Consider the following 15371-nt stretch of genomic DNA (forward strand, 5'->3'; position numbering starts at 1 on the left):
AAATATCTGCATGTCATATATCTGATAAGAGACTTGTATGTACAATATACCAAGAATTCTTATAACTCAATAATAAAAAGACAAATAGCCCAATTAAAAATGAGCAAAGTATCTGAATAAGCATTTCTCCAAATGCCAATAAGCATATAAAAATAGGCCCAACATCATTAGCTCTCAAGGAAATGTAAATCAAAACCACTAGGATGGCTATAATAATAATAAAAACAAGATAATAATAACTGTTGGTGAGGATTGGACAAATTGTAACCCTCACACATTGCTGGTGGGATTATAAAATGATACAACTGTTTTGCAAAACAGTCTGACAGTTTCTCAAAATGTTACACCTAGAGTTACCATGAGACCCCAGCAGCTCCATTCCTAAGTATATGCCCAAGAGAAATGGAAACATATGTTCCTGTAAAAACTTGTATATGAATGTTCATAGCAGTGTTATTCATAATAGCTGAAAAGTGAAAACAACCCAAATGTCGATCAACTGAAGAAAAAGAAAGGGGACTATTCATATAATGGAATATTATTTGGCAATAAAAAAGGAATGAACTACTGATACATGCTACAACATGGATGAATCTTGAAAACATCCTAACAGAAAGAAGCCAATCACAAAAGACCACATATCATATGATTCCATTTACGTGAAGTGTTCCAAGTAGGTGAATCTATAAAACGAGACAGTATATTAGTGGTTGCCTAGAGCTAGGAGTGTTGGGGGCAGTGGGAAGCTAACAGATACAGGATCCCTCTTTGGGGTGATGAAAATATTCTAAAATTGATTGTGATGTGGTTGCACAACACTGTGACTATGTTACAAATCACCGAATTGTACACTTTAAATAGGTGAATCATATAGTATGTGAATTATATCTCAATAAAGCTTTTATTAAAAGAGAAAATTATAATATAGTGCCTGCCCTTAGGGAAAATACAAGGTAATTGAAAAAAATTTTTTTTTGTTGATTCTCCATCTTAAAAACACCGGCTGCTCCATTTTGAAAGTTTATGTGTTTATTTTCTATGGGCGACTATAACTTAGTACTTTGGAGTTTAGGGTGAAGTTGCAGGAAGACATTAGAGGAGAAAAAAGGGCAGAGAATAAGGGCGTAAAGAAACTCAAGGAGCTAAGTCTTTTGGGAAAATGTCTGGGAAACCTATTCACTTTCCTAGTCAGTCTAATAGTTAGGAACGGCATCGTCAAGACTCACTAACATGAATATTTTTTATTGAGATTTCTAGTTTTGGTTGTGGTGTTTGGCCCAGCCACCTTCTTTTGGACGAAAGCCACTAAAAATATGAAACATTGACCTCCTGTCCTACTCTAGTCTCTCACATCTGTCTGAAGATCTGGATAATTGGTGGGTGTGGATAGAAAGCCATGGAGGACTTATATCCATCTGGAGAGTGGAAAGGTGAGAAGGAGCTGGGGAATGACTCAAGAGTGGAGTCTAGAACAAAACACTCCGAAAACCTCCCTAAGTATATAATGGGAAGGAAATCTGACATCTTGATGACTGAATTGACTCCTACTATGTTGTAGTTTTGATTCTAGTCTTTGTTTCTTTCCTTTCTCCAGAATCCAAATTTCAGTAGCTGTTACACCCACATGTTCGGAACAGCCCCTTTGAACAGAGCCTGTCCTGACTGAGAGGAGAATAGGTAGGTGTCTGAGGCAGAGAGATCTAAAAAAAAAAAAAAAAAAAAAAATCTCTGGTCTTCATGAAATTCTCAGTCTGCTGAGGAAAATAACATCCTTATCTTGAATTTTAAAATAAAGAATTAACAAATAGGAAGACTTTCCTTATTTGAAAAAAAAAAAAAAAAGCTTCCTGGATGAGAAAACATTGAGCTAGATTTTAAGGTAAGTTCAGAATGTGGTTTGGGGAAGCATTCCCTCCATGTTAGGACCCAACCACAGGAATCGCTCTGCCCAGAGCTGGTTAGTCATAGCCCTTTGCCTGCATATCCTGAGTGATTTGATGTGAATAGGTAAAGTCCAGTTAAGGGATGACTGAGTGGGCATGGTAGGGGATACTTAGGAAGTAGAGTTTTGGTTTGACTGGAGAATTCAGTGCATTTGCAGTTGCCTTTAAGGGGAGGTAGGAGCTCTTGTGGACATGTGGGTTACTTACACCAAAACAGACTTGTTCTGCTCTCTGGCCAGCCCTATTCTCTGCTCTTCTTATCCCAACTTGCCTAATTGATACCTTGGCCGATGGTGTCATTAACAATGCTTGAATAATACCCTGACCGGCTGATTTCAAAATGGGAGAGGTGATTAATATGTTGGAAATCTGGCTGGGGGGTGCAAGGAAGGGGATGTCCCCTGAAATAAAAAAAATGGGGGAAGGGTCTGTTTTTGCCCCCATGGCGCATCTGTGAACTTCGACCAAAGGGAAGAACTTGGAGATAGGAGTCTGATTTGCAGCTTCTTTCTGGTTTGCTGATCCCTCTCCATTTCCACTCCCTTACCTCCCCCAACAGCACACGTTCTGACACCTACAAGCTCGTTACATGATGATGACCTATATTTTTATCTTTTTTATGAGCATCAAACACACATCGTCTTGCAAGCACATGTGTTTTTTTTCCCCTATTGACGTGTGAGTGCCTTTGATGGTAATTTATTGTAGGGTTCAGCAGCCAGGTCTTAATTGTACCCTAAAATTGCTTACCATTTTGATGCCTCCAAACCATCCCAAAATGCACCTTTTTTCTGCAGAAGGGTGTGGGGCAGCCTCCTTTTTACTGTCTTCTGTGGTAGAATGTGGAGCTCAGAAAGAACATGAGGGAAAGATTCCCCAGCTGGGTTTCAGGGACGCCTTAGTCCCCAGCTTCTAATTGCAGTTGGGCTGTACGATAGTTTTGCTCTACTCAGCAAAACTGAACTCAGTTTTTCTTCATGGTTTAGGGCTAACATGGCTTCGCTGATTGTTCAGAATGGTCAATGAGCAGTTTCTTCTCCAGCATTCAGACTTTTCAGGAAATTTCCATGGTAGCCACTTGCATCTGTGAATGCAGGTGGGATTAGAAATGAGACTAGGGAGTCTGGGCTATGGCATGCAGCTAACCCAAATCATGGAAGTCATTCTGTAATAACCTCTGCTTTGACATCTAACCACTCCCTTACCTGGCTTGAGTAGAATTCAGCATTCCCTTAAGGGATGTTCAGCAGAAACAGAGGAAAAGGAGGGTGAGGAGTGAGGTTCTAATAATGCAAATTTAGCCCAAGGAGAGCTTAGTTCTTAAGTATAATTTGAATTTGGTTCCAACAGTCTTCTTTTCCCTGGCCTCACTTTATCCCTCAGTACAATAGACAGCATCATACCCTAGGACACTCAGATTCATTACAGGAGGATGAGTCAGTGTCCAGAACAACCGGGAATGTAACCCACATCTCATGAAAGTGTAAGGGGAAAATGGAGACTAAAACCCTTACCTCTCTTTCTAGAGAGGCCAAGAGTAGCATTCAGTGTTGACTCTTGCTTTTGTGCTGGAAACTGGTCTACCTATAGACTGAATCCTTGTTAGCTCTTGTTACAGACTGTCCATTCCAGCTGAGTTCATTTGTTCTGTGTCTCCCACACATGACACTCACCACATGTGCTTGCTGGGACTTGTCTCCAAACGTTTATACAGGCAATTCCCTCCTCCTTCAAACTTAGGAGGTTTCTCTGTCCTCTCTGTTCAGCCCTGGCCTTTTCCTCTTTGTATAACTGGCCCTAAAGTCTCTTCCACCAGAGAGCTGCCTTATTGGCCTTAGGTGGCCTCTAGGACTCCATTATTCTATAGTTCCTCAACATTGTATTATTTGCAGTTAGTATCTGTCCTATTGTCTGCCTGTATCCATGAAAAGACTTTTTGTGGCCAGCTGAATGAGCCTTCTGACCGAAAACAAAACTATTACCATCACCTTTGAGGTGAATAAAAATTTCTTTTCTATTAAAGGCCTTTCAAAGTGGGAGATTTTATAGTCCTCCTTGACCTCCCCATTTTTATGTCCAGTGAAATTATATAGGTGGAGATGAATTTAGTAAAAGACAGTAGCTTCCATGGTGGAGTCCATGTGAAATATCATTTTTCATATGATAACTTGAAGTTTATTTGTCCTCAAACTTCAAAAGTTGAATCAGTTATCTGGGAATTTCAAAGAAACATGGATCATCATAATTCATTGATTCTCTAATGAATAATGAATTTATTCTCACTGAATAAAATCCAAACTCTGTTGTGACACTACTTATATTTATGTCTCCATCCCTTCATATAACCTGGACTATCCCTCATGGGTCTATTTGAGGTTCTTGAACTTGTTCTATGCTCTTCTGCCCTCAGACTTTTGCACATGCTGTCCTTTCTCTTTAGAATGCCATTCCTTTCCTTATCAACCTGTCAAGGTCCTATCCTTCATTTAAAGCCCAGCTTAAAATCTTATTTTCCAAGAATACTTCTAGATCTCTCTAGTGACAATTATTTCTGTCTCTCCCCCAACTATGATGTCACATTATTTGAACCTCTATGGTAGCACTGTTTTATACTGGAGTAATGTATATATGTTTTTGCCTCTTTTACTAGATGGTAAGCTTTTGGAAGGTGGAGTTTATATATACTTTAACTTTAAATTCCTTTCTGTGTTTAGCATAATGCTTTGCACAATGGGTCCTTAAGAAATATCAGTTCACTGGATGAAAAAGCTGTGTTTTTATGTTTATTTTACTCTTATAGTTTTTCCCCAAACATGTCACCATCTTGCGCTGTCCAAATCAGTCTTTGGGTATTCTCAACTTCTGTCTATGGTAAAAGCAGAGCATCTAAAGTAATCTAAGTTAGACTGCAGGTAGAGCTGAAAAGTTTGAGAAGGCCCTGAAAACAGATTCATCCTTGGAAGGTTTCTGGACTGGGTTGAGATTAGCTTTCCTGCTTGACAAAGGCCTTTTGAAGGGATGTCGTGCAGAGACACTCAGGGAGAAACAAGGATCAAGGGAGAAGCAGCTGAATATTGGAAGAAACTGATTTCTAGGAATGAGATTAGTTTAAGGATTTTGTATGTCACCAAAAAGGGCTGTGTCTTTGCTTAGAGGTATTCACTTTGTTCTTGGTGCCAAGCTTGTTTCTTTATGCTATGATAATGTCGCTGAGAGCACTTTTCCTGTCAGGTGTCTAAGGAAGAGATCACAGCTCTGCTCCCATTTGCTTGTTGGTAGGACGTGAAGAATGGGCTACTTTTTGACTGCTTATGTTTCGTATACTTAAGAGAAGACAAAACTAAACTTCCCAGGCCTCTTACCAGTTCCTCCCATCAACTTCTCACTCTCCCACCCCATTAGTTCTCCTGACTTCCAACAAGGCCTTTCTGGTTTTGGTTTTTGTTTTTTAAGTTTATTTATTTATTTTGAGAGAGAGTGAGAGAGCGAGTTGGGGAGGGGCAGAGAGAGAGATTGAGAAGGAGAGAGAATCCCAAGCAGGCTCCGCCCTGTCAGTGCAGAGCCCGATGTGGGACTCAAACCCACAAAGTGTGAGATCATGACCTGAGTCAAAACCGTGAGATCATGACGCTTAAGCAACTGAACCACCCAGGTTCCCCAAGGCCTTTCTGATCTAAGATTAGCTGATAGCCTCTCTTGTTGCCAATGGCCCACAAGAGTCACTTCTTCAGTACCACTCCTTGGTGCTCAATTCTGTAGCTACCTTCTTGCCAAACTCTGGCTTACTATCTCCTCTTTTTCCTCCAGAAAGTATCCTCTGACTCCTTTCCAGGAATGCCCTTAACCTTTCCTCATCTTCTATAGCATAGATTACTAGACCTCAGCCCAAATCTTTTAGTGATGTTTCTGTTTATTCTCTGTGTTTATCTGTATCTTATTTCCTGTCATACAGCACATTTCCCCACATTGATATTACTTTTTTTTTTTTTTAACTCGGTACCCACCCCATAGCCTCCAGTTTCTCTAGTCAGAGAAGTCATTGACCAGCTTTCTCTTGCTTGGAAAGTCAACCAACATTAACAGGTGACAATAAAGAGAAATTTAGAATCTGCTTTCTTGATCCCTCCCTTTCACAAATACTAGCGGAGTGTCTACTATGTATTAGACGCTGCTCACATTACCATGCTTTTTTACTGTATATAGCTTATGCTCCATGTTCTTTCTGAGTGGGAGTTTGGATATTGGCCTGATTTGGGAAATTACTTAATCTAATGTTCCCAAACAATATTGAAAGTTTGGAAGTCTCTGATGGAGCACAGAATTAGGATGTCTATTCTTTGTTAGCCATTCTCTCCATTCTTGATATTGCTTTCATTATGTCCATCTCTCAGAACTTGATACAAAAAGGTTATTTTGTGTCTCATTCTGTGATGAGCAGTTAGTCCATCTCAACCATAATTTTAGCATTTACTGAAGAACTCTAAGGATTGGAGTGGGGAGACTAGATTTTTTTTTTTAAACAAGATGGGGCTCCTGGGTCCTCAGTCAGCTAAGTGTCTGACTTCGGCTCAGGTCATGATCTCACAGTTCATGAGTTTGAGTCCCGCATCAGGCTCTCTGCTGTCAGTGTAGATCCCACTTCAGGTCCTCTGTCCTCCTCTCTCTCTCTGCCCCTCCCCTTCTGGTTATTTCTTCCTCTCTCTCAAAATAAATAAATAAATAAACTTAGGGAGGCTGGGTGGCTCTGTTGGTTAAGCATCTGACTTCGGCTCAGTTTATGATCTCATGGTTTGTTAGTTCAAGTTCCATATCAGGTGAGCCCAAACCCTGCATTGGGTGAGTTCAAGCCCCGCTTCTCTCTCTCCTCTCTTTCTCTGTCTTTCTCTCTCTCTGCCTCTCATGGGATTCTCTCTCTCCCTCTCTCTCTGCCCCTCGCTCCCTTGTGCCATCTCTCTCTCTCTCTCTCTCTCTCAAAATAAATAAATAAATAAACTTTAAAAAAAAGAAAGAAAAAGGAACCGTGGTCCTCACCATCAAGGAACTTATAGTATAACAAATGAGACAGAAAACGTCATTTCTCAAGCTATCCTATAAAACCACACACATGTGCTAACTTATGCAATTAAATATTTTGGAAACTAAATACTGAGATGAAACAGGGACAAAGAAGTCATTTAGATCAGTTGGAGTTAATAAAGAAGACTCTTTCGAAGAAAGAGTTTTGAGCTGGATTTTGATGGGAGACTGTGGGAAGTAGAGGCCAGGAAGACAACATTCTTGGGGATAGGAGACAATGTTCAATCAAAGGCTTGGATGTGGGGATGAGTCAAGGTGTGGGGCTTGGTCAATGGGTTATCTTGGTTGAAGCACAAAGGTCTAAGCAGAAAAAAATCAAAAGACATGGGTCCAGTGAGAGACTAAGGTAGAAATGGTAGAGAAACTAGATGACCAACACAGCTTGAGGCAGGGGAATAAATAAGATAACTTTAGGAACACTAAAAATTTTTTATGTTTATTTATTGTGGGAGAGAGAGAGAAAGATAGAGAACAGAGAGAGAGAGTAGAGGGGAGGAGCAGAGAGAGAGAGAGGAGAGAAAGAATAGAGAGAATCCTGGGCTGAAAATCACAGATCTCACGAGCTGTGAGACTTGACCTGAGTCAAAATCAATAGTTGGCCACTTAACCCAGGCTCAATTTTGGAACACTAAAATTTTTATTCTTTTCCTTAGCTTTTAAGAAAAAGGGATGGAAGTTTGGGAGACTCTGGTTACTATCTACTAAGGTCCTTTAAATGTGGTAAAGAATAAAGGCCAGTTATATTAATAAGGGCCTACACCTGTCTCTGCTCTACTCTTAAGGTCTAGGGGTTTCTTTCTTTTTTTTTTTTTTTTTTTTTTTGCTTGTTTTTTTTTAAATATTGCTTACATATCAGCTGTAATTATCCAAATGGACTCTGTACTTCATTTTGCTTGGTTCTATTCTGGAATCCTAGAATGACTCTGCAGAAGTTAACTTACCCAGTCACATTGCTTCTTGCATTCTTTAGTCTACCCATTTTTCCTGTAAAACAAGATTTAGTGGTAAAGCAAAGAAACGTTCACACCTGCTATCTGTCCATTGGCCTTTTAAAAAAAATTTTTAAGTTTATTTATTTTGAGAGAGAGAGAGGGAGAGTACAAGTGGGGGAGGGCCAGAGAGAAAGGAAGAGAGAGAAAATTTGAAGCAGGCTCTGCACTGTCAGCACAGAGTCTGACTCGGGGCTTGATCTCACAAACCATGAGATCATGACCTGATCTGAAACCGAAGAGTCGGACACTTAACCAACTGAGCCACCCAGGCACCCCATGTCCATTGACCTCTACCTTTCTGGATGGATCATGCTTGAAGGGAGGAAATATACACTGCCGCTAGATCTTCCCAGCCTGTTAGAGGGAGGTCTTCCTAATATGATTATGTAAACTAACTAATGGGTTATGTGAACTAACCACTTGGAAGGAGAGTCCTGGCTCTAACTTCCCAGACTTAAATATTTCCACCTTGGATGTCTTCTGGTCTCTCCTCTGAAGTAGAAGGAAAGGGTGACTACTTTTCATATAATGTTTAAATATGAATGAGGAGGGAAAGATAATAAATAAATTTAGGTTTAAAATTTGGCTTAAAAGACAAAATACCAGGGTTCCCGGGTGGCTCTGTTGCTTGAGTGTCTGACTCTTGAAGTTGACTTGGGTAGTGAGATCGAGCCCTACATCAGGTTCTATGCTGAGCGTGGAGCCTGCTTGGCATTCTCTCTCCCCCCCCACCCCTCCCCTGATATTTCTCTCTCTCAAAACAAATGAACATTAAAAAAAAAAAAGACAAAATATTAAGAAAGAAATTAAATTTTATAGAGAAAGAAAAAATGCTATTTTTTTTCTATTTCCAAAGAAAGAACTTCCCAGTAGAGTGGATTATTGAGGTGACGGAAGAAAATTGTATAGTTTATCTGGGGAGCTACAAGAATTAAGTCAAATACCAACTATCTGTATGATTTTGGAAGCAATGGAATGGATGAAACTATCTCCAAAGTTCTGCCTTCAGACCTATACCTCAATGAATTTTGAATAGGACATGGGGAGAGGAAGCTAGAGTGATTTGCACTGATCTTTTCAGGCCTCTCTCTTCCCTAAGACTGCATGACTCTCTGGTTCCTCAAAGATTTTTTTTCCCTTCTGCTTCAGAGATGGAAGACCTTGAGGAATTGAGGATGAAATGTATTCAACCTAGATGTGCAAATAGAATTTTGTGACCACTTTTGATATGATTTTCATATCTAGATGAATAGCCAAGGTGAATTCTCATACTAACATTGGGTCAACTCTTCATTCCTGATTTGCAGACTCCATACTTTCACTGCCTTGGGTTTGGCAGAAACATTGTGTTAGGACTGGGGATGGACACAGATGGAATGTTTGCACATGTATGTGTATGAATGACTCTGTGTAGGTAACATAATGTGAATTTACTTCACTTTTTTAAATACCAATTATATTTGAGCTTATATATTTATTTATGAATCTGTTTAATTGTGGTCTCTGCCACTAGACAGTAAGCTACACAGAAGGCTTACATCTATTTTGTGCAGCATTGTACACTCACCACTTAACACAGGACTTGACCCATGGTAGGCAATCAACAAGTGAAAAAAATTATGTGTGCCTCTGCTCTTATCCATTGACTAGGATAATGAGAATCGCCTACTTCTCAGGGGCTTGGAGGATTCTGTATTATGGCAAGTGGAGGAATCAGAGGTGAACCACAGAGACTGATCAGATCTCTGCAGATGAGGCCAGTAGCCCTAGGGTAGACCTCTTGTTGACTGTCCTCTGCCCATCTCTGGCTGCATCTTATCATAATACCTGGGGCACAGGCCACAGAGTGATCCAAGGCTGGGGATGAGAGGAGGTGTGTCCTGGCTATCAGAATAGGCATCTTATCCCAGCTGCAATTGTTCCAGATGTGGCAGGGTTCCCAGCCCACTGACCTGCAGGGCATGGTGGGGGTTTGGTGGCATGAGTCAGAGAAGAATGTGGGGCTGGTTGTTTGGGAGTTTCACTTTGCGAGGAGAAGCCAGTTCCCCATACCTGCCAGTTCTCTAATGGTATCTCCAGGGGCAGAGCCTAGAAACAACTAGTTGAAGAAGACAGACTGAGCACCCATACTCTTTTGAATCCCCCAGGATGTTGGCAGTAGAGGAATTTAAATGGATTTGAATGGGCAAAGGACAATTCATAGACCAGCCAAATATCATAGAGTGTTCCAATTGAAGTTTGAGAGATAATCTTATCCATGCTTCTGCCTTCATTCCAGATAAACAAAAATCTCTCCCCTTGAAGATTTTCTAGCCTATAACACGGAGGCTACATCGGGGCAGTGGAAGCTCAGCATAAGTTCTCCAAGATCCCATTTCCTCTCATTCTCCTGGTGGGAATGAGTGGACACACCAGAGAGACCCTCACTTCTACTTCCCTCAATTATGTTCATCTTCATCGAGCACACAGCGCTGGACATGTCAGCAGGTGCAGAGAGGCCCTCATTCTTGTGTCTTACTGGAAAGGGGACCTATGAATCTTGTAAATGTGATGACATCGGCAATGACAGACTCTTCAGCCGCCTAGTAGTCTGTAATTGAAGCCAGGAATTCAGCACACGCTCTGACACACCCTGCCTTCACTGTGGGTTCCCAGAAGCAGGTTCTTACATAGCCACTAGGCTGGGAGGACCCTTAACCAACCTCCTCTGACAACTATCAAGGCCTCAGAGCCGAATCCGAAATTCCCAAACCAAGTGATAATTTTATCCCTCTCTCTGTTTCCATTCCCAGTTGTGTCTAAACTGTTCTTGCAAGTTATTCCCAATTGCTAAACTTCCTAGTAAGAGAGATCCAAGTCTCACTGCAGTACCGTAGGAGTTCTTTAATTTTGGCTTAACTGAAATCTTTTTTTGTGAAAATCAGAGCCTAAAATTGATCAAGCCAGTGAGCTTCTACACTGCTTTGAAGCCCCAGGCAAATAGGTTGGGGATTTTTCCTGTTGTTCTCCACCTCTCTCCATAATGAGACGCTTTGTTTCCATGAATCGGCCCTGATCCAGACTTCTAGACTCTGTGACAGGACATTTCATCCCTCCCTCTGCCTCCAGGCAGGACTGAACTTAACCCATCCCAGACTGAAGGGTGTCTCCTCCAGACCTTATTTCAAGATTTCCTGAATTTTCAGGGTCTTTTGGTTAATGTGCACATCTGTTTGCCCTGTTGTCCTGTTAATTTCCTATGGCAATTCTAGCCATTACTTCCCTTTGTGGAAAGGAGATCCATGTCCCTCATATCTTTCCAGATAAAAGTGTCTTAGTTCTTTTATAATGTTTCTTGAATGTTAGTTTGTTCTCATATCTTCCTTATGCCAGAAGAGAAAAGTATTATTTGAAATTTTCCTTGTTAGCTGAGCATTGTTGACTTGAATTAGAATTCCATATTTTTATCACTATTGTTATTGTACTCCACCCCCAACATATCTCATCCTTGCTTTGGACTGAGATTCCAAATATTGGTTTTCTCCACCTGGAATGCTTTTCCCTCTCTCATCAGTCCTGGCCTTCCATTACTTCCTAACCCTGCTCCATTCTCTCTCTCTAGCCTGCTTTTTCTAACTCTGCAGACCTTCTATATTCCCAATGCTTCTGATTCCCCTAGAAATGTAAAGAACTTCATTCAGCTGGCCTCAATATCTGCCCTCACCTTACTGTCTCCAAGTATGAAGTCCAGATGAGAAAAGCCCTGAGGTGCATATAGGGAACTGGCAGCATAGTGTAGAAGGATATGTAGTGAATAGCAAGGAAGTCAAGAAGTCCAGGAGTCTAGTGTGGACCTGTAACCTTGGAAAATTCATAACCTCTCTGGCCTTTCGGTTTAATTATTTGGACAAGAAAGTATTTAATTAAGTCATCTCTAAGAATTTTTCAAACTTTAAATATGTTATGAATCTTTTTTTTTTTTTTTTGGTCTCCTCCAATATGGACAGAACTCTGCAAGTAGGGAAATCACAGAATAGAAGAAGAAAGAATTAAAAGACATCATTGAAACTTACAGAAGAAGGGCCATGTGAAGACACAAAGAGAAGATTGCCATGTACAAACCAAGGAGACAGGACTCTGAAGAAACCAAAACTGCCAATGACTTGATCTTGGGCTTCTAGCCTTCAGAACCGTAATAAATATTTTTGTTTAAGCCAGAAATAAAAAGACATAATTGATTTTTTAAAAAAGCCATTTTAATGTGTAAGTTGTTCTGGTGATAACAATTATGAACCTTTAGTGAGGATGGGGGAAGGCTCCTATGCCTCCTTGTCCTCTTGCAATCTTAACAAAAATTGCTGTGATGTGTTTTAGATGATGGTGAAGTGGCTATGGCCTAAGCCTTACATTCTCTGCCCAGTGGCCTGGTATCTAGACATATGCCTATTCTACCGTGGAAAGTCTGGCCCACCCTTACTAAATCACCGAAGAAAGGCACTACATTAAGTTCTTATTCATTTCTTTCCTAAAATTTCACAAGTCCTGTATAAGTGAAAAAAGAAGACTATTTCTATTTGGAACTAAAAATTTTATTTTCTAAATGAAACTCAAGTTTCTTATATAATATATTGGTTGTTATGCTTCCTAATAATCCCTGTAAAACTCGGTAACTTATAAAGTTATATGGCCACATATATGTATGTGTGTGTGCGTGTATGAACAATTCATGTGATTACCAATGTGGACTGAAAGAGACTTAGAGAAATGTCATACTGACCATGCTACTTACCCAAAGCAGGAACAGTCTTACATTATTTTAAACAACTAGACCACTTAGATTTTTTATAAAGGGGAGTTCCTGAAGAGCTGAAGAGAGGTGGGAAAGACTAATATTTATTAAATACTTGCTCTATGCTGGGTATTGTGAAAGAGCCTTCATATACCGTATTTCCTTAAAAAATATAAGGTGAAGTTTTTTCTTCTCCAAATAATTACTCAGAAAAGAGGGAGTTGCTTTGTATTTGAATTCTTACAAAGTCTCATATTATATTATAGAATATGTTCTCAATTACTTGATTTTGAAAAATTACATTCTTTTCGGAAGGATACATTAATTGGCAAAAAGAACAACCAAAGAAACAAAAACTCCAAAACAAAAAAGTGAATCAATGCTAGTTTGGATTGCTTACAGAGGCAATTTGATGGAATCTGTTTTCAAAAAACCCCAAAACCACTTTAATTTTTGGGAACATGACAAGGTATGTTATTTGAATCAACTTTCCTGCTGAAAACAACTAAAATGCTGGATAAAATATTTAAAACACCTTAAAAGCATCAAAAATCTGACAAGATAGTAAGGAAATGCCAAACCAAATTTAATGGAAATTGAAAACTCAAACTGGTAGGTAGAACAAATAGGCCACTTTTCACCAGAGAGTATTTGTTGATCAAGGCAAACTTGAACTCTGGTTTGAATGGATGGTCTCAGGAGTTAAAACTCGGTGTGATCTCAAAGTGGGGAGTCTAATAGAAGATGTTCCCCACATTTAACTGTAGAATCAAAGGGTTACACCTTTAAGGTAGGGGTGAAACAGAAGTAAACCTAGCCCCTCTGCTTCCAGCCTAAGGACTGCAAAAAGGTTTCTTAGGTGCTGAGCAGAGCAGAGCAGGGGGAAATTTTCCAAGCCAAACTGGTTTGCAGCCTGAATTTGCATTACCCAAGTAGTTGGGGAAACACCTCAACTCTTGAATTTGGTTTAAAATGATTCCAGTCAAGCATTTCCCCTCAGCACCTGGCAAAGGCATATATGAGAATCCTCCCTCAATGAATGCACCTTCATCCTAAACTTCAAATCCCCACAAATAATCTTCAAAGGCAAGGAATAAGCAAGCACACAGGGAGAAAAGGCAAATGAATGAGAATCACCAAAAACAATAGAGAACAAAAACAGGTTCACAAAGGCTTTGGACAATATCAAAGTTGTCAGGCATGTATTATAAAACAAGCTTGAAAATAGTTGCAAGGAACAAGAAAATATAAAAAATGAACTAGTGGATTTGAAACAGAACCAAGTAGATTGAGTCTGACAGCAGACTGGATTCAGCTGAAAAGAGAATTAGTAAACTAGAAGAAAACCAGAATGCAGCACAGAGGACAAAAATATGAAAATATGGAACAGGGTTAAAAGATATGGAGGACAGAGTGAAAAGACCTACCACATGTTAATTAAAGTTCCAAAACAAAAGGAGAGAAAGAATAGAGCAGAGGCAATATTTGAGGAGATGACAGAATTTTCTAAAACTGATTAAAGTTACTAGGAAGCCCAATGGACTTTAAATAAGATAAAGAAAAAAATATCCACACCTAACATATGAAATTGCAGAACATGACAAATGAAGGTGTGTGTGTGGGAGGGGATGGTGAAAGAGCCAGGTAAGAGACTTCTGATTCTGGCCACAAAGAGGTAACTGATATGGAACTTGTCTTCCTGTTATAAAACAAAACAAAACAAAACAAAACAAAAACCACCTAAAAAATCTATATGAAAAGTTGTTTTCAGACATTGGAATAAGAAGCGGTGCAGGACTGTGATCCTTGAGAGGGAGAAAACAAACAAGATGAACTCTATAATTACTCTGGATTCTAACCTGGAGGCAATTTTCAAACAACAATAGCAGAGAGGAGGCATCAAGCAGAGTAGAGTGGTCATTCTAAGTTGAGGAGATAGAAATTGGAGTTCAGAGAAGCAAAGGAAGCTAGAACTGGTGGGTCAGAATACTTGAGAGGAGGCCTCTATGTAGGGAAGGAGCTTCAGAAGTCTGAATACAGTCTCCTGGAGTCTTTGGCTGAATACTAATCTGTGTATGGGTAGGGTGAAACTCCTTGATGCTGAACAAAGAACAGCAGGTAAGTTGAACAAATCCTAGAGTTTACATGGGGCTGGGAAACATTCCAATTCCATCCACTCAGAGTAGAGACATCATTAAACATCTGGAGTAATCAGTAGAGGCTCCAGAAAGGTGATACCTTAGTATTAAGGCCAAACTAGCCCAGGCTCATCCCTAACAAAGCTTAAAAGCAAGCTTCAAAAAGGTAAAGCTTGTCTGTAAGTAATTTAATATTTATCAAAACAAACTTCAACATTTTTTTAAAGGAGGAAGCAAAATCCAAATGTTCAGCAATGTAACATTCACAATGTCAGAATTCAATGCAAATTACTAGACACACACAAAAGGAGGCAAATTTTGATCCATAAACAGAAGGAAAATCAGTCAACAGAAACAGACCTAGGAATAACAAAGATGATGGAATTAATAGACAATGACCTTAAAAGAGTGATTATAAATATACACAAGGATTTAAAAGAAGACATGAACATAA

General features: G+C 39.7%; 1 long non-coding RNA gene across 5 annotated transcripts in view; it reads left to right on the forward strand.

Annotated features, from left to right (window-relative positions):
- The window catches only part of LOC132694287 (uncharacterized), a 111276-nt gene extending 98619 nt beyond the window's left edge, over nt 1–12657 (forward strand). For 3 of the 5 annotated variants that reach the window (XR_009617235.2, XR_009617234.3, XR_009617237.2), the window contains 3 exons: nt 1250–1430; nt 1595–1677; nt 11998–12657. This is a non-coding gene — a long non-coding RNA (uncharacterized LOC132694287). The remainder of the gene's footprint in view (nt 1–1249; nt 1431–1594; nt 1678–11997) is intronic. The other 2 variants (XR_009617241.3, XR_009617246.3) reach the window with 1 other exon arrangement.
- The last annotated feature ends 2714 nt before the right edge of the window (nt 12658–15371 follow it).

The sequence above is a fragment of the Panthera onca genome, chromosome B4 (genome assembly GCF_046562875.1).
Source record: "Panthera onca isolate mPanOnc1 chromosome B4, mPanOnc1 haplotype 2, whole genome shotgun sequence".
Taxonomy (NCBI): domain Eukaryota; kingdom Metazoa; phylum Chordata; class Mammalia; order Carnivora; family Felidae; genus Panthera; species Panthera onca.